Source organism: Ictidomys tridecemlineatus, chromosome 11, assembly GCF_052094955.1.
Source record: "Ictidomys tridecemlineatus isolate mIctTri1 chromosome 11, mIctTri1.hap1, whole genome shotgun sequence".
In the NCBI taxonomy this organism is placed as follows: Eukaryota; Metazoa; Chordata; class Mammalia; order Rodentia; family Sciuridae; genus Ictidomys; species Ictidomys tridecemlineatus.
The window spans coordinates 112,255,084-112,281,489 of record NC_135487.1 but is presented as its reverse complement, the minus strand read 5'-3'; the positions used below and the strand labels follow the sequence as shown (position 1 = coordinate 112,281,489).

The 26,406-nt window shown below is 39.9% G+C and overlaps 1 long non-coding RNA gene across 3 annotated transcripts; it reads right to left on the bottom strand.

The window, feature by feature from the left end:
• Positions 1-42: 42 nt before the first annotated feature.
• Positions 43-25,108, bottom strand: LOC144368299 (uncharacterized). Of its 3 annotated transcripts, none has more exons than XR_013428102.1 (6): positions 13,523-25,108; positions 8,083-8,266; positions 7,754-7,940; positions 4,195-4,374; positions 3,048-3,112; positions 43-451 (listed from the first exon to the last, which is right to left on the bottom strand). It is a non-coding gene; the product is annotated as an uncharacterized LOC144368299 (long non-coding RNA). The 3 variants fall into 3 exon arrangements; XR_013428101.1 differs by having other exon boundaries at positions 7,754-7,937; XR_013428100.1 differs by lacking the exons at positions 7,754-7,940; positions 8,083-8,266 and having other exon boundaries at positions 45-451.
• Between the last annotated feature and the right edge of the window lie 1,298 nt (positions 25,109-26,406).

Here is a 26,406-nt window from a genome sequence, read left to right as displayed (position 1 = left end):
ATGCTCTTTTCAATTTCACAAACTTGCACCTGTCACACTCTCCTTCCTGAAAGTATGCTAGGTATTTGCTGCCTGCCATCTTAAAGGCACATGCCTGGTTCAGGAAGGAACATTTGGGATAGTATGACCTCTGCCTAGTGGGTGAATCTACTGTCCTCCCACTTAGGCAGTCTCCATCATTCAAGACCACACACAAGATGCAGATACCAGGAGAGCAGGTACAAATATCACTTGCCTAATGGAATCTCTCATGAGCTGGGCACCTTGGAACATCTTTCTGTGAGCAGGGCCTCTGGGCACCTTACAAAATGCTCTGCCAACTTGTGCTCTTCAGCCAGTTCCTCTCGATGGCCCTCAGGGTCATGCTGGATGAGGAGGTCCTTGATATGCCTACTGAGGAAGAAAGAAGCATCTTCATCTTCCTGCAGCTTCAGGGGGCCAATTCTGGTGCCTGAAATTCAATCAGGAAATTAAAATCCCTAAGGTAGGATACAAGGGGAAATTTATAACTAGAACTCAAAGAATGATGGGATAGTAGGATTTGGACACAGATTTCTATGACAATATCCCTTTGAAGCCTTCAAACCAATATTCTGGTAATTTTGAGCAATTGTTCACACATTCTTGCACTTGCCAGTTTACCTCCTGCAGACTACTACACACCCAATGCTGGTAATTCATGTACTTACTTGGTACTTTTCTTTTGATACTATTAAAAAATACATTTGTACATGTGTATATATTTATACATTTAGGCATATAAATGTATATGTATACACATGTACACATACATATGTATAGATAAAAACATACATAAGTACAGATATATATCTAACTGCATTCCGTGCTTTGAGAGCCCTACTACAAAAGATGAAGTATGTGGAAGGAAGTCTGAATTTAACCCTGCATTTAGACTCTACATGAGAAGGTGGATGGGACCTGGGTACAGGAAATCCCGAGACTGATTCATTCAGAGTGACTCTACAAGTACCAAAAGGAAAACAAACTTATGTGGGGAATGACATTGCTGTTTGGGTGAATGGAATTGGTAGTAATCAGCAGCTTGTGTGTACAGGGTCGTGTTTCTCTCTGTCCTTCCACCTGGGTTGAGCTTGGAGACAAAGTGCTGTGCCAGCCTGTTCCTATCAGCAATTTGCTCTCAGAGGACCTTCCCCAGGGGACTGTCAGAGTCTTCCATGTGAGGAAGTCCTTGAGATGCTGACTGAGGAACAATTAGGCATCTCTCCCTTCTGGGGACTGCTGGGGTAACTGGGTGACAGCTCTCAAGCCTGAGCATGACTTATAACAAAGAATTTCCTGATGCAGGTAGAAAGGAATGCATAAGAATGGATGCAGTATTGAGAAGGGATAAGGATTTGAGAGAGGTGTTTCTGAAGGTATCATGAGGAGTCCTTCAGTGCAATTCTGACTCATTTAATGCCAGAAGCCCATGAGCATTCATAGTTTACTTGAACTCTATTTCAGTAAGTTCAGAAATAATAAGATTTGACATTTATTACAGGAAATATTGAAGAAAGCAAGCAATATCCTTTAAAAACACACTTTGAAACTCTGTGCAATACGTACAAACATACAGAAGACCAATTTTTCCCTGGATCTGGAGGGAAGAATATATACAATCAACATATCACATTGGTTAGCTCAGCACCCCTGGATGATCAGAATTACCTGGGGGCATTTGGCTCCTGTCCTTCATCCTTACCATGTCATTTATTTCCTGCCAATAAAACCAGACTGGACCAGCCACATTAAACTACTCCTGCTTTACACATTGCAAACACGAGCATATAAATGTTCTCTGGGTACACTGGGATGTCCTGAGAAGAATACTGAAGGAGAACTTAAAAGAAGGTACCCTGCACTTACCATAAAAACTGGCCTTGTTTTGGAGACCAGGTGAGTAGGCAGTCCTGTTCTGATAAATTATTGACCCAGATCCTGTCTCTGAACTCTGGAAAAAAGTCAAGCATGCACTTTTTCCCCCCAAGAGATTCTGGTAAAAGTGCCTAGCTGCCTTCTAAAACACATGGGTAAGTTCCCTCAGCAGACACTTTGTTTCATGTTGGTTCAGATTAGAAAAGACACTGAAAATAGATTTAGATGGAATATGCAAACTCTCACAAAGGAAACATTTATTGGTGTGCCATTGACACAGTATCCTTGGCTATTAATGGATTTTGCAGGTGACAGGGTAAAGCCTTATCTTCAGGGAAAATGCCATACATAGGCAATGAGAATTTGGGACTGGAGCTTAGAGCCAAGCAAACATGGTACCATCTTTAAACATATAAGCGATTTTGCTGTCCTCCTTGGATAGCCACAAATGTTCAAAAAACACTGCGGAGAATTGATATTTAACAGGACAAGTAGAGGAGAGATAAGAGGACCCACTGCAAAAGAGTCTTTTGGATAGATGATTAGGCATCTGCATGCTAAAGAACTAAATGAGATTCTTTGAATACATTCACTCTCCTCATCCCTGCCTGCAATGTTCCATAACTTGCATTTGCCAGTGAGTGCCAGGAGGGACAGGTGGGGCTAAAAGTTGGAAGAGTGCAAGCTACCTGACCCACCCAATGCCTGTACTTCAGACCTGGTGCTAGTGTTTGACTCATACCAATGAGTAATTATGGGACCTGCCTGCAGGGAGATCTCTCTACCCACATAGAGGGTTGAAATTGAAGAATAGGGAGGCTACCTGGGAACCCACCAGGAGCCACCTTTTTCTTTTTAATTTTTTTTAATAATTGTAGATGGACAGTTTTATTTGTTTTGTTTTTATGCTCTAATCTCTTTAGTTTTTTATGCAGTGCTAAGGATCAAACTCAGTGCCTCACACACATAGCCAAGCACTCTGCCACCAAGCTACAGCCCCATTCCACCACCTTTTTCATGGAAGCAGTGTATTCACTGGCCCCATCCAGAGTAGAGTAAACCACATGTTCCTCAGAGAGGGAGGCTGGACTCTTGCTTGGGAGGCCACAAAAGTGAGACAAGTCATGACAGCTGGAATGAGCCAAAAGCACCTCTTTCATTGAGTCCATCAGCACTTCATTCATATCCTCCTCCACTTGCAGCTCCATGCAGAGACCTGTATGATATACAAAACAATTACATGGCTGCATTTTCTTAGTTTCAGAAGAGTATATCACTGCAGTGTTTTGTACAAACACTAGTTTTTCCTATACTTACACACAAAAAGCAACCTTCAATGACAATAAATATACTCTACGTGAATGGCAGTAGTGATAATGATTTATATGCTACATTCAAAGTTAGTAACATGAAACACAAAAGTACTAAAAGAAATGATCTGAGCAAGTTTGACAGCCAGAATCGAAGATTATTGTCTTATATCATCTTGTTATTCTGAATAATTGTAATATATGCGTGTGAGGTTGTATATTCTGAACTTAGTCCTATCAACAAAATTAATTATTTGACGGAATTAATTATTTTGAGTTTCAACATTCACAGGCAGGGATAGAAACATTTTTATATGCAGATCTAGCTTCCAGGTCACAGGTCAGAACACCCAGCATCACATTTAATTCCCATTAGTAGTCCAGTCATTATTTTATTATGATTATACAGTCTTGTAAAATGTCCTTTTTTATGAAATGCAATCAATTTTCATCTAATAACATTTTAGATGCCAAGTATTTAGAAGTGACTCTGAAGAACAAAGTTATTTCCTGAAAATGTTCATACTAACATAGAAATTAGCACCAGACTGAAGACAAGGACAAAACAAAATCAAATATAAAGACTGGATTTTAAATGCCACTACTAATACCAGATTAATTTTGACTATTCCTATTTGTACTGGAGTATTAATTACAAAAAGAACATTTCTAGTTTAACATCTTCAGAATAAAGTTTTAAATAGCAATCCTTAAAATTGTTCATTTAAAAATATATAGAGAAATGTAATAAGCATGCATAAATGTTTTTTCATCAGATTTGATTACATACTTATTGTAGATATTTATAAGTTATTCACCCCTGATTATCAGTAAAGTTTGCTAGATGTCATGAAGTAAAAGATCCGAAAAAAGATTCTAGAATAAACACTGCCACTGGAAAAGACACTGAAAAGCAGCCGTTTGCAACATTTTGAAAATCTGCTTTCATATTTCAGTTTTATAAGAAGTAGTTTTAAGTATTACATACATGATGATAAATTTATACTTGTCTCATGTAGTCCTGAATTTGGTACAAAAGAAACTACTTCAAAATCACATCAAGGACTGGGAATGTGGCTCAAGTGGTAGCATGCTCGCCTGGCATGTGTGCGGCCCGGGTTCGATCCTCAGCACCACATACAAGCAAGATGTTGTGTTCGCCAAAAAACTAAAAAATAAATAAATAAATAAATATTAAAAAGATTCTCTCCTCTCTCTTTTTTTTTAAAAAAAAATCACCTCAAATCTCAAATCGAGAAAAGTAGTTTTGTTTTGTTTTTTCCTTTTGATAAGTGAGCATGTGTTTTGCAATCTCTCAATTCACAGGAGTACAAAGTTAGACCCTGAACATGTCTTGTGGCTGTCTTTGCCTTCCTTCAGAGCTCCGAAATCACAATGAAGTACATATAACACAGTACTGAGATTCAATAGTTGAACACCTGCAAAATATGACTGATTAATTGGTTAAAATGTAATCATATTTGTCAATATAATTTAAGATTAAAAATAATTCTCATATCTTACTACTGATTTTCAATATAGCCCATCATTTTGATTCTTTAATACTTGGTATATTTCTCTTAAAAAACATATTGGGAAAGGACAGTTTCATTGAGATAAGGACAAGAACAAAAATTATTGAGCTCTATGGAAACTTTGATGATTAAACAGACAGCAGTTCAAGCACCTCTTACTTTTTAGCTAAAGGTACTATTGAGGAGCACATCAGGTACTAGGAAGGTCAAAGTGCATTGTGCTAACAGACATGAGAGTTGTATTTAAGGTAGTGTGTTAATCAGCACTGAAGAGATCCATTAGTAACTACAATGAGGTTGTTTTAGTCAAAGGGAGTAATTAATAGAATTATGAATAATGGTTGTTATGCAATTCAACCCTAGAAAATGATATTGAATATGAAAAGACAGACTTGATATTATCCAATAATGTAGTGTTTGGCAAGTGTCAACGTTAGACTGAAAAGGAGTTGATTGTGTATATCTCTAAGTTAAATACTATTGCCTAATTGTTGAGTGACTTCTACAAGTGTTTTGTTTGTAAAAAGGCCTTTTTTTTTCTTTAAAAGTGGGAAGACACAAATTGCTATTTGCTTACTGTATTTCAAACTTTCACAAATAGTGAGGATGGGGGTTAAGAGCATAATGTTGGATAAAATGTTCAAATGTTCTAATAAAGACCAAAAAAATGTAAACAAATCTACAAGTGCTGCAAGACTACTTATTTCTCAGTTCAGAAACTGATTTTATGACATCAATGACAGCTCATTGTTAAAAAAAAAATTGAAGACTAACTCTGATAATAGGAATTTCTTAGAAGATACTGAAATTGATCTTTTCCTTCATTTAATAAAACTGATTCACTTTCTGCATTCCCTTCTGCTTTCTACCTTTCTTTAAATACATTAACAGATTAAATATATTAACAGACTTTCCCACGAAATATATTCACAGATTTGTCCATTCTTATTGACTTTCTATTCTCATTTAACATCCCCCAGCCTTCAGTGCCAAAAGGAAGCACTAAAATAACAAAATGCTTGGCTCCAGAAATTACTCTAGGCAACAACCTTTATCTTCTGTCCATTCTTTTTCAGTTCATCTCCCATTGACCATGAGCAGTCTTCCTCATTTCTTTTGACATCTTAGAGACTTCACTGGCTTTGAATCAGCTTCTACCCAGATGGGAGCTAAAAACTACCCCAGTAATCACAGAGGACTGTGTAAAGGCAAATTCAAAACCTTTTTCATGGTGAGGAAGAGATGAAAGGCTTAGAACCCTCATAAATTAATAAATTCTTCTAATCACAATTCTGAAATAGTATTCTTCCTTTATATTCATATTTGTCTTTCCAGAGCTCAGATCTTCAACAATTATTATAATAGTATAATTATTATTCATTTCCTCCTCAATTCACTTAACTACATATACACACATACAATAAAGGACTCTAATAACTCTATCAATGCAATTTTCACAGAAAGTATACCCGATTGCATTATTGTCATTAAAATCATTCAATATCACTCTTTGTTTTTAGAAAAATTCTATTTGGGGGGATTGGTGTTTCATGACTTGGATCCTTTTCACTAATTGGACCTGCTTCTTTGCACTTTAAAACAAAAATGCTAATTCTAGTGTTGCAAACCACTTTGGGTTCTCTAGATGGTCAAGCTTGAGTATTTCTGTGCACCTTCAGTCCCTTACTCCTTAATATGGCATTTCCAATGACTTATAATTCCTGCCTCATACCATGTCATTGCCTGACTGATTCCTACCTAGCTTTCTAAAGTGAGTCTATCAGTGGGATGTTCTGAGAACTGGTGCTTACAGTTCGCTCAGTTGCTCTTTCTAGGTGATTCTATGGCACTCTGTCAATTCCCATCCAACAGATACAGAACGTGCACAAATTCTTTTTCTGCTTGCCACTTTATGCAACTATACCACACACCACCTGAGGGTCTTATATCTTGTATGTTTGAATTCCAAGCACTTTGTCACAGGAAAAGCACAAAAAATGTTTGCCAATTGCGTGCCATAAACTCCAGATACTAAAATATTAAAAATTTCATATATGGAATTTCAAACTTAAATTTGAAAATATGAATATTGATGTTAGGACATAGTTTCCCTTTGAGAGTCTTTCTATTTGACTAACTGGATTCTAAACTGGATATCAGAGCTCTTGGAACATGAGGCAACAACAAAAGCCAGGGACACTTAATACAGGAACTTTTCTCTACCTACTGGACTTCCAGAATACATCTCTGTGTTCTATAGATCAAACAAAGCTCCCAAATCCATAGCAATTCTGGATGTTGAGAAACTTTAAAAAAGGAATGTCCAAAAGAATATCACTTCAACAAAACACAGAAGTCAAGGGGAAGAGAAAAGGACGAATAGCCAATAGTAGTGAGTGACATCTAATATTATGATGAAAAGATGGAGACAAAATAGTCTTTATGCTCATTTATGATATGAAAATACTATAGTTTATATAGCGTAAGGATGAGAGATTAAATAGAGTATCAAGCATAACAGACAGAAGAAGCTATTTAAATTTTTTTTTTAAAGAGAGAGTGAGAGAGGGAGAGAGAGAGAATTGTAATATTTATTTTTTAGTTATTGGCGGACACAACATCTTTGTTGGTATGTGGTCCTGAGAATCGAACCCGGGCCGCACGCATGCCAGGCGAGCGCGCTACCGCTTGAGCCGCATTCCCAGCCCGGAAGAAGCAATTTAAAATCATGACTACACAAGGTATTTGTGACTAAATTATTAAATACATCTTATTCAGCTTTACATGGTTTCCTTTATTTTGGTAATTTAGCTCAATGTCAGTATTTCCCTTCAAATTACTCAAAATAACTTTAAAACACTTTGGAAGATATTAAACAGTTAAAAGCATACACTACTTATAATTCTTACTAATTCCACACTTAAATGTATGACTTGTAAAGTTGTTAGTACGTATTATATTAGAAACAAAAAGTTGTCGCCCACATCTTTCTCTAGCTGGGCCCAGTTTTACCTTAGAAATTGTATTATTTTAGGAAGTCAACTGAGTGGTCCTCCCAATTATGCAACAGTGTGACGAAAAATCATGCTTCTGTGAATGGGGACAGAGATACTTGACCTTCAGTGTTCTGACTGAAGCTTCCCTGACCACTAGTCCCTTTCTGTGTAGAAATGATTGTAGAAAAAGGACAAGGAGCCTGCTGGGAAGAAAAGGAACAGAGTTCAGGAGTCAACATCCAGAGCCCACAGAGACTAAATTTCAGAGCTACTTCCAGCAATAGGGCCCAGAAGCATTTGAACATGGAAACTTGTGTGCAGCATACTTTGAGCTCATCAACTTACATTTGTGTATTCTTTAGAATGGAAAAACCTCCAAACTAATAGAATTCTGGAATTTGTGAGGTCCAAAACAGTTGATATTAGACTTCTTGGCAAAAAGGAGAGAACTCATGCCATTAATTGGGCAAGTACAATATTCAACGGTATTTGTACCACCAAACTTGTGAAGCAGTTCATGCAGCTTGTGCTGAAGGGGAAAAATAGCATTTGTAACACTCATTTCCAGATGTGAAATATTTTTACTACAAAGACATCTGTCTCTGCATAACAAAGTTATAAATCATCTGGGGAAAAATTATTTCCTGTTACTCTACCTTGTATGGATGCTAAAGCATCAATCATTTTTCTTCTACAAATGCTATTTTGGTTCCAATATTAATAAATATAAACCTATTTCCTCTGTTGACCTCTCAGTCATGTTAAAACAACTGCTGCCTTAGCAATGCTTTTCTCAGACAGCACGTACATCCTAGCCAAGCTAGATTAATTTTATCTGCTTTCCTGTTTCTCTTTAACACAGTACAATAAATTAATTCAATATGAAGTAAACTTTAACATATCCAAAATTTTGTACACGTAACAGATACAGTATTTGTAAACTTGTTTTTGAGGGAAAAAGTAGCTTAAATTTTAGTTTTTTCAGTCCACTTAATCTGTATTAATTACTACATTCTTACTTTGAAGCCTAAAAGCAGGCAATATGTACATGAATGATCATGGTTATTCTAACAAAAGTTTATTTACAAAACACTCATAACAGGTCAGATTTGAACTGTGGGCCCACTTTTTTTATCCCTGTCATGTATTAAAAAACTGGGAAATAATACATAAAAGAACGTGCAGTAAAGCAAACCATGACTAATACAAGTAACTACAAAAAATTTCTAGGACATAAAGTATATTTACCTCAGATTTGTTATTATTATCTCATAATTAAGTGGCCTACAAATGGTTGAATAATGGAAATACTCTACCAGCATGCAGGTAATTCTAACCTAGGTCAGTGAAAATCATATTGCCTCTCAAAAATTCTTTGTTGGGGCTGGGGATGTGGCTCAAGTGGTAGCGCACTCACCTGGCATGCACAGGGCACTGGGTTTGATCCTCAGCACCACATAAAAATAAAATAAATATGTTGTGTCCACCTAAAACTAAAAAATAAATATTAAAAAATTCTCTCTCTCTCTCTCTCTCTCTCTCTCTCTCTCTCTCTCTCTCTCTCTCTTTCTCTTTTAAAAAATTCTTTGTCAAAGCTCTAAACAATTGCTTTGGCTATTGTTCAATTTTAATAGTATACTTGCAATTTTCAGATTATCATGTTTTCACTAGTGATCCTTAAATTGATGAGGAAAAAAAACTGTATGGAATATGGGTGTTAATTGAGCCACCTTCATTACACAGTCAAGAGTGTGGTCATGAAGTTTTGATATCCTCTGCACTCACTTCAGGCAGAGTTCATATCCACAGACCCTGTGATACTACCTATCCCTGCAATAAAACTACAGATTACATGAGCTATTCCTCACTGGGAATACAGTGTCAATAATGCAAGCTGAATAAATTCTTGACATCTGCTGTACAAATTTGTTCTTCTTAACCACACTGTCTTCTATACCTAAATGTTTGTTAGGGGATACATCTTATGTTAAGTGTTCTTACCACAATAAAGTAAAATTGAAAAGTCACAATAGATTAAATATAAGCACAGACATTATATTATTATAAACAGGAAGAAACAAATTTGAGTTACCTCATTTCTGTATTTCAATGTAACAACTTGAGTTTTTTTAATATTTTCTGGAATTTATTTTGAAATAAACTTTTTATGTATCTTTCAAATTGATTTTTCTTTTTAAAACGTTCTGTTTATTATTCATGTTTCAGAGAACCTGCCCTTTACTAGTGTTCTGCTAGAGCACTCCTCATTCCAGTTCACCCTGACATGTCACACCTCCCTGCCTTTGCATAGGTTCTTCCCCTGCCAGGTGTCCTTCCACTTGATGAGCTCTTTCTCCTCTGAAAACCACATTCAGAATTATTCTCACTCTCTTTGGATACCCCATAGTACTTTCTCTTTCAAATATTTTGTTTTAGTTGTAGTTGGACATAATACCTTTATTTTATTTGTATATGGTACTGAGTATCAAACCCAGATAAGCCACAACCCCAGCCCACCCTACAGCATTTTAAAAGTATCCGCATTATTCTGCAGTGATAATTTATTAGATTATAGACTAAGGTTTTGGTTTTACATATTTATTTTACTTTCATGAACTCTTAAAATGATTAAGACCTTGTCTCCTCGCACTGGATTTCCTACAGCCTACTCTTATCTCTCACAGAAGAGAAACATCAGTAAATACTTGTTAAATGAATGAGTTTATTGAAAGGTCTATCTATCTTCATTTCTAAGGCGCTATCTATTGTAATACTGTCTTTCAAGTCGACAAAAGTTTTTCAAAAAAGAAAAACTACATTAAACATTTACCAATTTAAAAATGCACCTTAATTTAGGGAATATGAAAATGGAAAACTATTTACATATCTGAATTGATGTAATCCAATAATGTCTACAAAACAGACTAAATATATTAAAATAAAGCATGTGCACAAAACAAATTAATGGAAAACAAAATATTCCAAAATAAAACTGCATCTTCTGTTTTAGAACATAGTACTGCATGGAAAATGTTGCTTTTGTTCAGAAAAAGCTTTTAGTTCTAACCCAGTATGTTTTCTCTCTAAGCAGTTTTTTTGCAAAAATACAACTGCTTCCATTTCTCCCTTCTTTCTTGATAATTACTTCACTCCCAAGTAATTATCTCATCTTTTCATCAATTATTACATTTCCCACCTTTCGGTTAATGATGCCTTTGCTTGCTTGCCTATAGGTAGAATTAAGATTAAGGATAAAAGCACATTATTTAAGTGAATTGCAATCATTTATGTTATTATTAAATGGAGAGCAAAAGACTGTTAAGGTGAAGTTGGAATTTCTGGATTACTACCATCCTGTGGAAGTTATTAATCAGCTACATCACAATGGCCTGATGGACCATAAGAACTCAGAAGCCTTCAATTATGTCACAAGGTCTACACTGCTGCAACAACTAACACTCTATGTCTCTAGAGGGTGAAGGAGGAAAGTATGTACCTAGTCTTGTGTTTGAAAATTTATGTCTAATCTGCAGAGGAAAAAAGTAATTTAAGATCTACTGTTTTTAGAGTATTAGCTTCATACCATAGCCATGTAAATTAGGAAAAAAGTAAAATTACATTTAATGGTAACAAACTAGAAATTGAAATAATTTTATATTTATTTTAAATGCTAAATGTTCACACATACTTAATTTCATTTTGATGAAATTCTAATTCTCCAATTTTTAGATCTTGAAAATATGTTCAAAGTATACTATAAGGAATCACAAAATCATTATCTTTAACAGTAAGATGTTCATTTAGACACAATATAGAATAATATAGCTCATATTAATTATCCTCCAATTCTAGGCACAAAATCAATATGCTATTTTCACTGTGTGGCTAATAAGGGCAACAATTAGTCAACAGTGAATCAGTTACCTATAAGAGTGTCACCAGTCTTATTACAGTACACAAACTATTATATTTATGCTATAGTACAATAAATTATTTTGTTAGTTTGTAATTCTTTCAAGGATGATTATATTAGTGGAGATCATTTTATACCTATAAGAACAAGATTAGATACATTGGTCCCTGTAGCAATTTAAAAACAAAACCCAAAACAGTGAATCACTATTTTTAAGAAAATGTGCTCCAAGATACACAGTTCCTTATTGTGTGTGTCTATTTTCTGTGGGTCTTGCTTCATGACCATTTTGTGCAGCTTGTGTGTGTCTAGTTAGAGATTTTTAAGGTTGCTAAATGTTGAATGGAATTTCAGTGGCTGCTTGGCTGCAGAAGAGCATAGATAAAGGGTGTGATTATTTAACAGCTAAAAGAACACAAAGATTATTTAAGCATAAATCAGCACAAAAAATATCAAAAATGAAATTGATGTTCAATATTCAATATAACTATACAAGCAAAGATCATTTACTACAGACTCATATGATTAATATGAAAATAACCTTGTTACACAGGACACTTTTTCAATAGAAATACCTATCATGAGATTCCAAACTTAACATCATTTGACAAATTAAAACAAGGGGAAAAAAAACTGTTATTGCTTTGTTCTCAATAATGTGGTTCTATCACAAAGATTATTATTTTAAACTTTTTCTGGTTTGCTTAAGTACTAATGTAAAGCATAAGCTTATTAATTGAAGAAAAATTCACTATGGAATAACAATTTCTTGACATAAATTTGCATAAAACAATGCAGAATGATATTAGGATCACATGGTCATGCAAAAGTGCCTTTCTTTTTTTTTTTTTTTTGGTGGGGAGGGAGGGGGGCGTCCAATGGACTTAACTCAGGGGCACTCAACCAGTGAACCACATCCACAGCCCTATTTTGTATTTTACTAGACACAGGGTCTCACTGAGTTGCTTAGCGCCTCTCTAAATTGCTGAGGCTGGCTTTGAATTCGAGACCCTCCTGCCTCCACCTCCAGAGCCACTGGGATTACAGGAGGGCGCCCCCATGCCTGGCCGAAAGTTCCTTTCTTAATTTTCAGGATTTTTTCTCCTTTTAAAACATAATTTATCAAAACTACGCTGAGTTTTATCTCGCTCCAGTTTGAATGCCAACCATCAAGAGTACAAATAGTAAGAAATGCTGACAAGGATGCAGGGAAACTGGAACAGGGACCCTCAGTGGAATCCTAAATTGATCAACCACTATGGAAATCAATATGAAGGTTCTTCAATGGTGTAGTCATATTACCACCATATGCCCCAGCTACACCACTCCACAGTATTTATCCAGAAGAACTCTTAGTTAGCACATATAAAGCAAACATAATCATGTTTATAAACATGCAGAACATGCACAATTCATGTTTATAGTAAAACAATTAACTATAGCCAAGTCCTACAAGCAGCCTAGGTGTCTGTCACCAGATGAAAAGACAAAAGAAAATGTGATACATACAGACACAACAGAGTTTTACTGAGCCCTGGAAAACAAAACAAAATTATGTCATTAGTAGGAAAATGAATCTAGAGAATATGGTGTAACGTGAAATAAGCCAGACTCAGAGAGTGAGGGTCATCTGACTCCATTATATGTGGAAGGTAGAGAGAAAAGGGAGGAGGGGGGAATGCAACATCTCATAAAGACAGAAGAGAGAACAGTAGTGTAAAGGATGGGGTCAAGGGGCGGGAGGATGGGAGAGAAAGTGCAAGTACTGGGGAATGAAATTGACCAAATTGTGTTATGCGCAGGTATAAATATCGCAATGAAGAGGAGGAAGGGTCCGCAGAGGCGGCAGCGCTCCTGGGGAGCGAGATCTACCTGCGAGCAGAAGTCCGTGACCTGGACGCCCAGCTTGATGCACGTGGGACGCTGGAGCTTGGTCTCGCTGCTGCAGCCGTCCATCTCGCACACCAGCCTCTCCACCGCCGCTGTGCTGCCCGCCTGCCCGCCTGCTGCCGCCGGCGGAGGAGCGGTTCACTGGGGAAGAGGTGGGAGGGAAGGGGGACCGACAGCGCGAAGGGGAGGAGGTGGCAAGGGAGTCTAACAAGGAGTCCCGCCCCCTGCGGGTCCAGAAGCGAAAGTGGGGAAAGCGGAATCCCGGAGGAGACCACGCTGTGCGCTCCGCCCTAGTCCAAGAGCGCAGCTGGCGCCCCGCCTACGCCTTCCCCCGCCTTAGGGACCCAGCGCAGGTGGGGGCATCTGGGGAGTCCAGCCTCGCTTTGCCTACGCCTTCCCCCGCCTTAGGGACCCAGCGCAGGTGGGGGCATCTGGGGAGTCCAGCCTCGCTTTGCGCTGGTTGAATGCAGTTCACTGTCTGCACTCAGCTCTCTGGAGCTCTGGGCGGTGAAGGCCAGTGAGAGTCAGCTAGGAGAAGGGGGTATGCCATGCCAACTCTGTGCCTTGGAAGACACATGCCCAGACGTCCTTACTGACCAAGGCTCCAGAGCTCTGCAGGTTCCCACGTCCTGCACCTCAGGCAGATGAAAAGGGCGCTCCACTCTTCTGCTTTGGTTCCACTGGCCGCTCGGTGCAAAGTAATTTCTTTTTCTATTTCTCACTTATAATGTTTCCTCTGAGGCCTAAGGACCACCGGTTGTCACAGAAAGGAGAATCAGAGCTGTCATGGGGATGACAGCTGGGGTTTGCATCTGTTCTCTCTCTCTCTCTCTCTCTCTCTCTCTCTCTCTCTCTCTCTCTCTCTCTCACTCACTCAACTTTTGCACACACCACCACCACTGCTGGTTTATCTCTTGCAAGAGAAAACATACCTTATACATATTTACATATATGTAGCCAGGGATATAGTAAGTTCTAAATAAATAATAAAAGAATGGAAGGTAAATGAAGTATTAAGAGAGTTCTTTTTTCAAGTGACAAGAATTTTTGGCTAGCAGCTTAGCAGTATAAGAGAAATTAACCAAATCAGGGTAAACTGAGTATTTATACAAAAAAGACAAAATTGAAGTGCCAATCATATAGTCAGAAAACTTTCTACTGAAAAGTTTGCAATTTTATTAAATAGATACTAAATGGACATGTAAGTCATGTCCAAACTATTTTATCTCAGTGTAGTGTCAAGATTACAAAATTCACTTCTTTTATATGGGAGAAAAACAGTGTTTTTATATGTCATGTCAAACATGATGAGACTTCCCTGAAGGTACTCAAGGATATATACTTATCTTAGAAAAACAAAGAACACAAAATCAGATATTTTTATGTTTCATGGATTATCTTTTTCACTTTTTAGAAAAATAAGGAACATTACATGATTACACAGGCCTCTCCCTAACCTCTTAAAGATTGATTGGGATGGATGTCATAGGAATCACTTTCCTGGTCTTTTGCAAAGCCCACAAGATGGTACCCCTATTTTGCATGAATTAGGCACAAATAGAACTTGCCTTCTTGGGTTTTCTATCTATGTCCTTGATCTTCTTTGCCAAAATGTGGGTATGTAGAAATACTTGTGTATGATGCAATCTATGACAGTTTTATCATCTGTATAGTTTGTATTCAATTAGAGACCTTTCCTATGGAAATGTTACTAATTTTTATTAAAAGATTGCTATTGTTCATGTAAAACATGAAAAAAAAATCAGTGAAATCTGATAGTGTGAACTTGGGGGACTAGATACTCAGAGCTATGACCAAGCAGAGGGATTCATGCAAAAAAAGTATGTGCTTTCCTCTCCTGTGCTCACTTCTGTTTGACACTCTCTTGCACTCCAGATGATCAGTGATGTCTCTCCAGCAAGTGCCTGTGCCTCCTGGGCATGCCAGTCTTGGCATCAGGCCTGCAGCACCTGGCTCCACATCCTGCCCCAGCTCACAAGCACTGCTGTGCAGTATTAGTGGGAATTGTTTTGTGTTGTTGGAAGGCTTCTTGGATACTCAGCAAGCATCAGCCTTTTAATTTTGGAGGCTTATTGTCATTCAGATGTGTAAATCTGCAGGTGTACAAAGTATCAGATTTTACTGTCAGTGGGTTGTACTTGACATGTCTTAAATTGTATGTTTTTTGGAGAAGTTTATATACTTTCTTGAAGACAGGATAGCCTTTTCTTTAATATCCATTTAAAATCTATTCATTGCATTTAGTGGGAGTGTTAACTTGTCACCAAACAGGACTCTACTTAAAAGAAAATTTAAAACTCTTTGGCTTATATGTGCAGGCTGGATGTGGTGGTACATGTCTGTAGTCCCAGCAGTGCAAGAGGCTGAAGCAGGAGGATGGGGAGTTCCAGCCAGCCTCAGCAAGGGCAAGGTGCTAAGCAACTCAGTGAGACCCTGTCTCTAAATAAAATACAAAATAGGGCTGAAGATGTGGCTTAGTGGTCAAATGCCCCTGAATTCAATCCCAGATACACCTCCTGACCCCCCACCAAATTGCTTCTACACCCTGATGTCCCTTGACTATGGGATGAGAAAGTCGTGCTCCTGAACAATGCAGACAGTGTGCAGGCCAAAGTAAAAATGCCGGACAACTTCCTGGACATTGGGATGGCCTGCAGTTGGCTTAGGGGTGGATCTGATGACAGTAGCAAGGACCCCATTGATGTCAACTACAAGAAGCTCAAAAGTGACATTAAGGTAGTTGACAAAGACTCTGAAGAAGCAGAGATCATCAGGAAGTATGTTAGGAACACACACGCACAATGCCTATGACCTGGAAGTTTGGATATCTCTAAGGTAGAGTGCAAAGGGGAGAGCCAACACTACAAACCCTTTAAGTAGCTTCACAATGGAAGGTTGCGTGGCACAGGTGCAGGACCACCAACTTTGCTGGGATCCTGGTCCCCTTCTAGGCATAGCCCTGCCTGAAGCACCTGTGACAGGCTACATGTTTGGCAAAGGCATATTTTTTGCTGATATGGTCTCAAAGAGTACCTACTACTTCCACACATCTCAGGGAGACCAGATAGGCTAAATCCTGTTGGGAGAAGTTGTCCTGGGGAACATGTATGAACTGAAGCATGCTTCACATATCAACCAATTACCCAAGGGCAAGCACAGTGTCAAAAGATTTGGGCAAAACTATCCCTGATTCTTCGACTAGTATTACTCGGGAGAGTATAAAGGACTGGGATCTCATAAGGTGTTATCCACACCTGCCTACTATACAATGAATACATTGTTTTTGATATTGCTCAGGTAAATCTGAAGTATCTGCTGAAACTGAAATTCAACTTTAACACATCTCTGTGGTAAACAGAAATATGAGTTGCACCCTGGTGATTCTCATTTAAATTAACTGTGTGCTCATGCACCAACACACCCAGCAGAAACCTCAAATAAGCTGCCAATGGATGTTACCTTTACTAAATCTTCTTGGAAAGGGTTTTTACATAAACAGGTTAAAAGGTTTTTCTCAAATTTTCAAATCCTTTTTATGTTTAATTTTGCATTGGAGGGTTTGAGGGTTCTATCTAGCCAGGCACAGTCCTGACAGATACATCTAACAGTAGAGGGAAAGTGGAGGAGAGGTTTTTGGTTTGTTTTGTTTGCTTAGACTAGTCCTTTAAAAAAAAAAAAAAAAAAGCCAAATTACAGCACTTGCCTTATTGGTTTCCCAAGAGATGAAAACAATGTGTTTCCACCCTTTTCTCTAAGTGTTCATCTTTAGTTTTAATTCTGGCAATGTGTGATGCATTTATTTTGAGCTAAACATAAAAACTAATTTCATACTAAAAATGCTACCATTAATAATAATTTGCCAACATCATCAGTGATCATTTGCCTATTATGTTTCTCAAAACCAGAACTCTAAAAACACAAATAGTTTTTGGTGGTTACATACATTTTCTTTCTGTTTTCCTTTTTTGTATTTTTATTTAGAGACAGGGTTTTGCTTAGTTGGTGAGGTTGACTTTGAACTTGTGATCCTCCTGTCTTAGCCTCCTGAGCTGCTGGGATTGCAGATGTGCACCACTGTGCCCAGCTAGAAAAAAAATCTTGTCTGGTCTTCTGGTGGTGATATGGACAGAAGCTAATTGAGCCATGTATGAAATGCTTGCTTGTGCATCAGTCCTATGATGAACCTGTCACCTGTTTACCCCACTAAATTCACATGACCAAGAGTGGAGGAAGCATGAATCCCCAAGGGACAATCAAGGTGCTATTATCAGCAGAAGGGGAAACAGAGGCTGGAAATCACAAAATAGAGTGGCAGGTACTGCCACCATTCCACCCAGGCTCCTAGGGAGCCCTGGACACCTCGTCACACACAGTACCCACCATAACTTTCCAAACTTCCTGAGTTTGAAAAAAGCTGAAGAAGCTGGTGGATTCCTTCTTGCCCTTTTCCTTAATTTTCTCTGGTCCAAGTATTTCTAAGAATTTTAGGACACCTCTGACCACAAGAAATTCTAACCAATTACTGTCCAGGGAGTAGAAGAGTTGAAACAAAACATTTGACAAATTCCTTGACACTGACCTCCTAAGGGAGTCTAAGTTCCTTTCCTCACATATTTTGCCTCCTATCCCAGAAATGTCCATAGGTAAAGTGGTATGATACTTTGGATATTCTTCCTTCTAGCAGGAAGTGGACATCTCTTTATTTGGGGCTTTCCAGCCTCTGTTTCCCTTCTGCTGGTAATAGCACCTTGATTGTCCCTTGGGGACTCATGCTTCCTCCATTCTTGGTCATGTGATTTTAGTGGGGTAAACAGGTGACAGGTATGTCATCCTTCTGGCTGTAGAAATTGGTCTGGGGTCAGGCATGCGACCTAAGCTGATCCAATGAGGCTCAAAAGCCAGAATGTTCTTGGGACCCATGTGAAAGATTGGTTTCTTTTCAGCATAGCTGGGTTATAAGGTGCGTGTCTGGAGCTCCTGGGAACCTCAGCTCACAGAGCCTTCTGAATATAGAGGACAGATGGAGACCTTAAGGGGAAAGAGGGAGGGTGGGACCAAATACTGATGATATTGTTTGAACCCCTGGGTCTAGTCAGGTCTGAAATATGTATTTCCACCTCTGGGTGGTTCAGTTAAGCAAGCCAATAAATCTCTTCTTCCTGAGTGTAGCAGGAATTACTTTTCTGTAATTCTCAATCAAAAGGATACTAACTAGTAAAGGGCCAATGAGGAACATGGGATGGAGGAGTAATTGGAGCAGACTTCCGGGGGACACTACATCTGGGCCCATCTTGAAGGTTAGGGGGCACCTACAGATACCTAGAATCCCATGTGGTATGAATGCCCAGGATACCACGAGAGACTGGAATTTCTCTAGAGTGGATCTTACCTGCCCACAGCTGATAAGATGCCAATTGACCTGAAAAGCTTTTCTAAACATAGGTAAAGTGATATAGCTGAACCACAAGTCAAAGAATGCTTTTCAGGGTAGTTTTCCCTAGAGAAATAGATCCTGTGCCTGATTCTGGGTAACCCTTCAGGTCCAGGATAACAAAGCAGCTGGAGTGCACCCTTTACTCTGAGAGGAGCTAAAGGGGAAGGGGCAACACACAGAGGATAGGTGCTGGGTCATTCCTTGTTGTCCAGGAAGTTCCTCCATGATAGTTTAGCCACTTGGCTCTGACAGGTTCCCTAGGGAGCAAGGATGCTTGCATGGAAAAAGCTGAGGGTCAATTTCTCAAGTCTCTCTAAGCCATGATCATTTTACTCTTTCATCTCAGTATAGTTCATTATTTTGGGCCCAATCCTAGATTTTAACTTCCTAATTAATTCTCAATTGTGTACTTGCTCAAAGTTTTACACTAGAGGTTACTGTCCTTATGAAGAATTGTATGGCTTCCTAATAAGAATAACAAGAGATGGTAGAAAAATTAAACTTTGATTTAAAACAGCCTCAATATTTAATGTTTATTTTTAAAAATCAGCCTTTGCAAAAAGTCTCATCATAATATAGCACCCAGAGCATGTGTCAGCTTGGATACAAGGTATAAAATCAAGCCACAATAGAAAGGGAACCAGTCAACAATTACAAGGCTCATAACATATCACAGGCTCTTTGAACACTTTAAGATATTAGCTGAAATTATTACAGCTCCTGGAGAATGACTGAGAGCTTCCAAGACTGATAAGAGCTAATGTAATGGGTTGGATGTAATAATGCTTTGTTGGGGGAAGGGTGGGGGAATGAGTCAAATTGTCTCTGCTGCACCCTGGTTCCCAGGATGCCAATAGAAGTAAATACAGATTGGTTCATTAGGAAAGGCTCTTTACTGCAAAAACATCATTTGCTCTAGAGCTAGGCTCCCCTGCATGTTGCCACCATAGCTGGGGGCCAGGTTATCAGCCACATGGAAGTCTCTTTATCCCTACCTTATCCCTTCCCTGTTCCCCCATCCTCTGCCCTGTTCCTGACTCAGTACATTCTCCTTTTCTACAGTGACCAGCTAGGCCAACCAACTTTTGTCACCATCTTTTCTCTCTGTACTAGACTGGTTTTCTTTTCATAGTCACTTGCTATACATATTTTGGGTCTATTATTTTCATTATTTAGTTCTAGAAGGTTGCCATAGTATCAGCAGTAGATAACAAGTACTAGGCAGTGTGCTAACTGCTTTGCTTGAATTGTCTCATATAATCCTCACCGCAGCTCTCCGGTGCTCACTGTCAGTATTTCCATTTACTCCATGAGTATAACATGAAGTTACCAAAGGTAACTGGTGGATCTGGGTTTGAACCTGAGCAGGCTAGCCCAGGTTCTTCCTGCCAGGCCTTTCTACCTGTAGACATAGGGAGTGGGCGAGGCTGCTGATGTGGGTGGTCTCCCTGTATGGTGTTGCAGGTGGAGTTGTGGGTTTGCACTGCCTACCTAGTGGGAGATCCTGGAGTACAATAGATGGCCTGTGGGCTTTGGGTCAGACAGATCCATTCCTATTTACTAGTAAATTATTCAATCTTTCCAAGTTCATTTTTTCTTACCTATAATAAATGTCAGTCCTCAGTACTCCCCCCACCTCCCAAAGTTAGGAAATAATACATAATTGTGGCTATAGAAAGTGAATATACAGCTGTACCTTTAAGGCCTGGTTCATCCAGTCATTGCATAAGCATTAGCTGAATGTCCACTAAATGTAAGGCACTATTACTAGCACCTGAGGTATGGGGAAGAATGAGGATGCCTAGCACAAGTGCATTGACTGAGTAAGAAAGGAAGTGGGCTGGACATAGAATCCTTGGAAACACTAACATTTAGGAGTGGGAGGAAATTCTGCAGCTGAGACAGAGAAATAGCAATAGAAGAAGGACAAGAAGAAGAGACCTGAGAAGGGGCAGAGGCCATCAGGCTGGACTAGATGAGGTGAAGGAGGCACAGCACTTGCCTTGGATCTCGAATTTAAAGGGGCACCAAAGTTGTGTGCAATGGCAGTCACCTATGATCCCAGTGACTTGGGCAGTTGAGACAGGAGAACTGTAAACCTGAGGCTTGTCCTTGCAACACAGCAAGACACCCCCGCCCCCAAAAAGGGGTGGGGATATAGCTCAGTGGTAAATCATCTCTGTAAAGGGCACCAAAATAAAAATAAAAAAAACACCTCAGCAATAAAATCATATTTCAGTGCAATATTTAAAATAATGTAATTAATATAAAATTCATGATGAATCAAATATCAACATTTTACATAAAAACAGGATCTGACTCTGCACCTGAGATCCTGCCTCACTTTCCTCACCCTGTGTTCAAGTGGAAAATGTTAAGTAAGACAAGGAAAGAAAACTGGAAATCTAAATTTGGCTGCAGAGAGGTTGCTGGTAACCACGGTGAGCTTAGTTTCATGACTTGAGGGTTTAGAAGCCAGATTACAGGTACTGACATTTCTCAAAGCATGATCTGTGAACCATAGCATCAGAGTTATTGGGAGCACTTGTTAGAAAAAAAGGTCAGGGCCCTATACTTAATCTGTTAAATCAGAACCCTAGGGGTGGGGTGGGCGTAGGGAGGTAGACTAGTAATTTGTACATGTTATTTTTAATTTTTTGCTGAGCTGGATTAAAACCCAGGGTTTTGTGATGTTAGGTAAGCACTCTACCATGGAGCTATGTCCCCAGCCTTAACTTTTATTTTAAACCTCTTTGCAAAGAGCCATAGCCAAGTAGGAATGATGCATGGCATTTTTGGTTGAAAGGTGATGCCAGCAAGCCATTGAGATAATGATTATGTTAAGATGTGCATTAAATTGGACATTGGACCCCTGCTGTCCTCCTAGGCCTGTTATTTTGGAGCTCTTGTGGGACTCCTGGAGAGTTCCCATTGTTTGGGGAAGTGTGGTAGGAGGGATTTCCAGAGGAGGGATTTTCCTGTTGGTGTGGTGTGTCCCAGGAGAAGGCTGCATGTGTGGTGTTCAAAGGAGTTTTGGAAATAAAGTTTGTTCCTACTTGAGTGGCTTGTGATTTTGTGCCCAGCCAGACTGTGGCAACTCTTTTATGTACACCAAAGGACGACATTAGGGTGAACCTAGAGACATATTATGATATTCCCTTTGGTCTGTGTTCTAGGTCTGAATCTGATCAATAATTAAAAAAAAAAAAAAAAGTAGGTGCCCTTTCTCACTGAGTTATATCCTCAGCCCTTTTTACTTTTTAAAAAGTTTATTTTGGTGGTATCAAATCCAGGGCCTCATGCATGCCAGGCAAGCATTCTACCACGGAGCTCCATCCCCACATCTCCAGCAGCCCCTACTTTCCCTTTTGAGAAAAGGTCACACCAAGCCACCCAGGTGGCCCAGAATTTGTGATCTTTCCACCCCAGCACACCCATAGCTGGGTTTACAGTCATGTGCCGCCACACCAGGCTGTTTAATAATTTTATCAGTAACTTAAATGGAAGGAAAAAACAGCTCTGTTTAATTAAATCTTTAGTCCTGCCCAGCTGCAGACTCTTTGGTTCATTCTTTCCTTTATTCAGCAAACAAGTGCCAGCCCTCCTAGATAAGAGAAATGCAGAGCTGAACAATGAAGGAGACAGATGCAACTCCTGGTCTCTCAGTGGGGGTGAAAGAGATATTGACCAGGTAGTAACAATCAAATGTTATGACTATCAGGACACAGGGAGGGCTGTGAGTACAGGTAATGGGAACCTCAGGTTCTCAAGTAGTCTGGGCCTCAGTGAAGGGCTTTCTAAAAACTGATATTTAAATTGAGGTCTGAATATAGAAGTATGAATTAGTTAAATAAGGAGGGGGGTTTCAGAAGAAAAGGGGGTTCAGGCTAGGGGAAAACCCTATAATAAAAGGGTCTGAGTTGGGTGTAGTGGTGTACACCTATAAGCCAGTTACCAGAAAGACTGAGAAAGGAGGATTACAGTCCAAGGGCAAGCTCTGGCAATTTAATGAGATCCTTTTTCAAAACAAAAAATACAAAGGACTCGGGTTATATCTCAGTAGTACGGTAACCCTGGGTTCAATCCTTTGTCCTGCCAAACAAAACAAAATAAATGAAATGGTCTGAGATGAATCCACAGGCAGACAGACCAAGAATATCCCCAGATCTTTCCATAATACAAACCACCTCAAAGATGTCCAAATCTGCTTTCAGTCCTGCTCTGCCTACAGGGCTCCTGAACACAGGAACCTCAAACTCAGCATGTCCCAAATCAAACTTAAGTACACCTAAACTTGCTTCTTTTTTATGTTATCTTCCCATTCACCTCGTTTCCCAAGCCAGAAATATGAGAGTCATCCTGAGGCATGAGTGGAGAGAATAGCTGGGTATATAAATATGGAGCCCAGCTTTCGGAAGGAAATTATCATGAAAACGCATGAGACCACTTAGGGAGAATTTGATAGTGTGAGCAGAGAAGAGGTAAAATAGATGGAGTCTCAAGGAACAACTACATTTAAGGGAAAGTATTCCCTTAAAGAAGAAAAAAAGGGAGAAACAAAGAGTCTTGGCATCACAGAAACCTAGGGAAGAGTGTTTTGAGAAGTGGGAAAGTTTGATTGAAAAATGCCACACAGGTCATGTATAAGGAATGAGGATGTAGTCACTGGGCTCCACAATTAGAAAACCATTGGTAATCTTGACCAGACCAGCATCAGTGGAGTTGGGGCAAAAGGGATTAGACTGCAGTAGGCAGAGGAGGAACCAGGAGAGCATGTGGAGACAGGGAGAGTAACTAGCCTTTTCAACAAGCTTCACTATGAAGGGCAGGATCTGGGTGCAACTTACGTTTGAGGCATGGATTTAATTTTATTTTTAAGGCAAAAGAGATTCCAGCATACAAAATACTGATGAAAAAAGCTGGTAATGAGGCAAAGGGGAACACTACAGGAGAGAAAAAATAAAGTCCTTGAGGAGATGGGAAGGGATTTAAATGTTGAACAAATGAGAATTATTCCTAAGAAAGAATAGCAACTTCCACTCTGATAGGAGAAAAAAGAGATAGAGGTCAGACTGTGGACACACTTACAAGTTGGGAACATGGAAGTCGATGGAATCCTTGACTTTGGGGATATGCCTGTAATCCCAGCAACTGGGGAGGCTGAGGCAGAAGGATCAGGAGTTCAAAGCCAGCCTCAACAACTGAGTGAGACCCTGTCTCTAAATAAAATGCAAAATGGGGCTGAGGACATGGCTTTTTTTTTTTAATCATCAAATGTCCTGTTCAAAAATATTAGAGAATATCAAGAGAAAAGCTCCCTTAAAACTGTTCTCTTTTTCTTTTGAAATTTTCTATTGTTTCCACCACTCAGCAAAGGCTACCTGCTTCTAAGGCAGGATCAAGCTTACAAGGAACAAGCTCGATCCTTGGGAAAACTCCTGCTTCAATTCAGGGGAAGTCATGCCTTGGTGGGTTTGAATGAAATTGTTGAGGATGCGATTCCTTGCAACTTTGCCAGCATCGTCCCACTCTTGTAAAAAGCTTAAGAGCCTGCTAATTCCTGCCTGTTATTTTATAAAAGTCATGATCAATCAGTAGTCCTGAGGTTGGCCCACTACTCCCAAAGGACACTCGATATGTGATTCCAGGAAGGGTGTCCACTTAGCCTAGCCAAGCAAGACAACTGGGTGGAAAACTGTGGATCAATCTCCAAACCTGGAACTGCAGCTGGTAGTGGATAGTGGAGGCAGCTGGACAATGAAACCAAAGGGCACTGTCTTCACAGGATACTAATAGATGCAATATGGAGAGGAGAGACCCTCTGGGTTGGCAGAAAAGGACACTCCAGGCTTCCTACCTTCACAGCTGTGTGAGGGGGTACATTTTCCATTTATGGCTCAGTTTAAGCTTTTTGATGTTCCATAAACAAGATAAACATATATATTGGGCAAATCTGCAACTGCCAGGAGTGGTGGCTCCTGCCTATAATCCCAGCAACTGGGGAGGCTGAGACAGAAGGATCAGGAGTTCAAAGCCAGCCTCAGCAACTGAGTGAGACCCTGTCTCTAAATAAAATACAAAATGCGGCTGAGGACATGGCTTGGTGGTCGAGTGCCCCTGAATTCAATCCCTGATACTCACCCCCTACACCCACCCCTCCCTCCCCCCCAAAAAGAAAAACCAAACCCAGCAACTGAAAACTACCCTCTTGGCTCCTTGCTGGTAGACCCTCTTCTTTCTCCTTTCTGTTGCTATCCCCTCCCTACACGACTGTCCAAGGCTCCCAACTCTTTCTTTTCAGATGCTCCCAAGTGGGTCCCTCAAAAAAGCAACCATTTTCCACGGAAATTTAAAAAAAAAAAAAATCAAAGAAAAGCCTGTCTAGCGCCAGGCGGGGAACATTTTAACTAGACAGGAAGCTCCTTTCAAGTCCTCTTCTAACTTTCTCCGTGAAGAGGAGGAAATCGCCATAACTTTTCATGGTCTCCAAGGCGCCTCCACAGAGCAGAGCCTGGCAGAAGCAAGGAGCAACCCTGCGATGCTGGGGGCGCCCCTGAGCTGCTCAGGCTCCTCTCGCCTTCTCCCAGGACGAACTCTGCTGGGATGCCCTACACTGAGGCGCAAGACCCTGGCACCTGCGCCCCCTACTGGCCTCAATAGACACTCGGCAGCGCGCGGTTCTTCAGTTCAAACGTGGGTGACAGTTAAGAATCTAAGTAACTGACTGAACTGCTCCCAACCGCTTGAACCCAGGACTAGAAACTGAGTCTGATCATCCCACCTCTGAGCCTAGGAACACCTTTTCCTATTTCAAGTATTTTCTACTTGAATGGAAATAGGACAATAGGTCTAAATAGAAGCAGGTGTCCTGGTGAAGGATTTGGTGGTCAGCGGCTTAGGGTCACCTGAGGACAGAGGGGGTCTTGCAGGGTCATGGGGCCCATTGGCCACGGGGTGGAGACCTCCAGTGCCAGCAAGCATGGAGCCCTCAGAGTCACCGGGGACAGGATGTCCCAAGCTTGGACAACCAGATTTGATGTATCCAGTTTTCCAGTGGTTGTGGCCTCAGGCACCTGAATTAATGAGGAGCCTGGGGACATCACTGGGGGACAGGGCTGAATGGACAAGCAGCAGGGTACCATGGAGGACTCAGGAGCTGCCACTGTCTTGAGCAGCCTCTTTCCCTGTCCTGAATCCTGCCTGTCCCTTCAAGTAGAACTTGGAGGGGAAACCAAGTCTCACTTAAGGAGTGAGAGAAAATGGGCTTTACCCCAACTAGACAATAGTTTCCACCTAGAATTAAACGCTGATTGTTGGACTTAGAGTGTCCAGACTGCTCACCATTACTGCATGGAACCACAGTAATGAACAAGTCCCAAGTAAAACAATTAACTATAGCCAAGTCCTACAA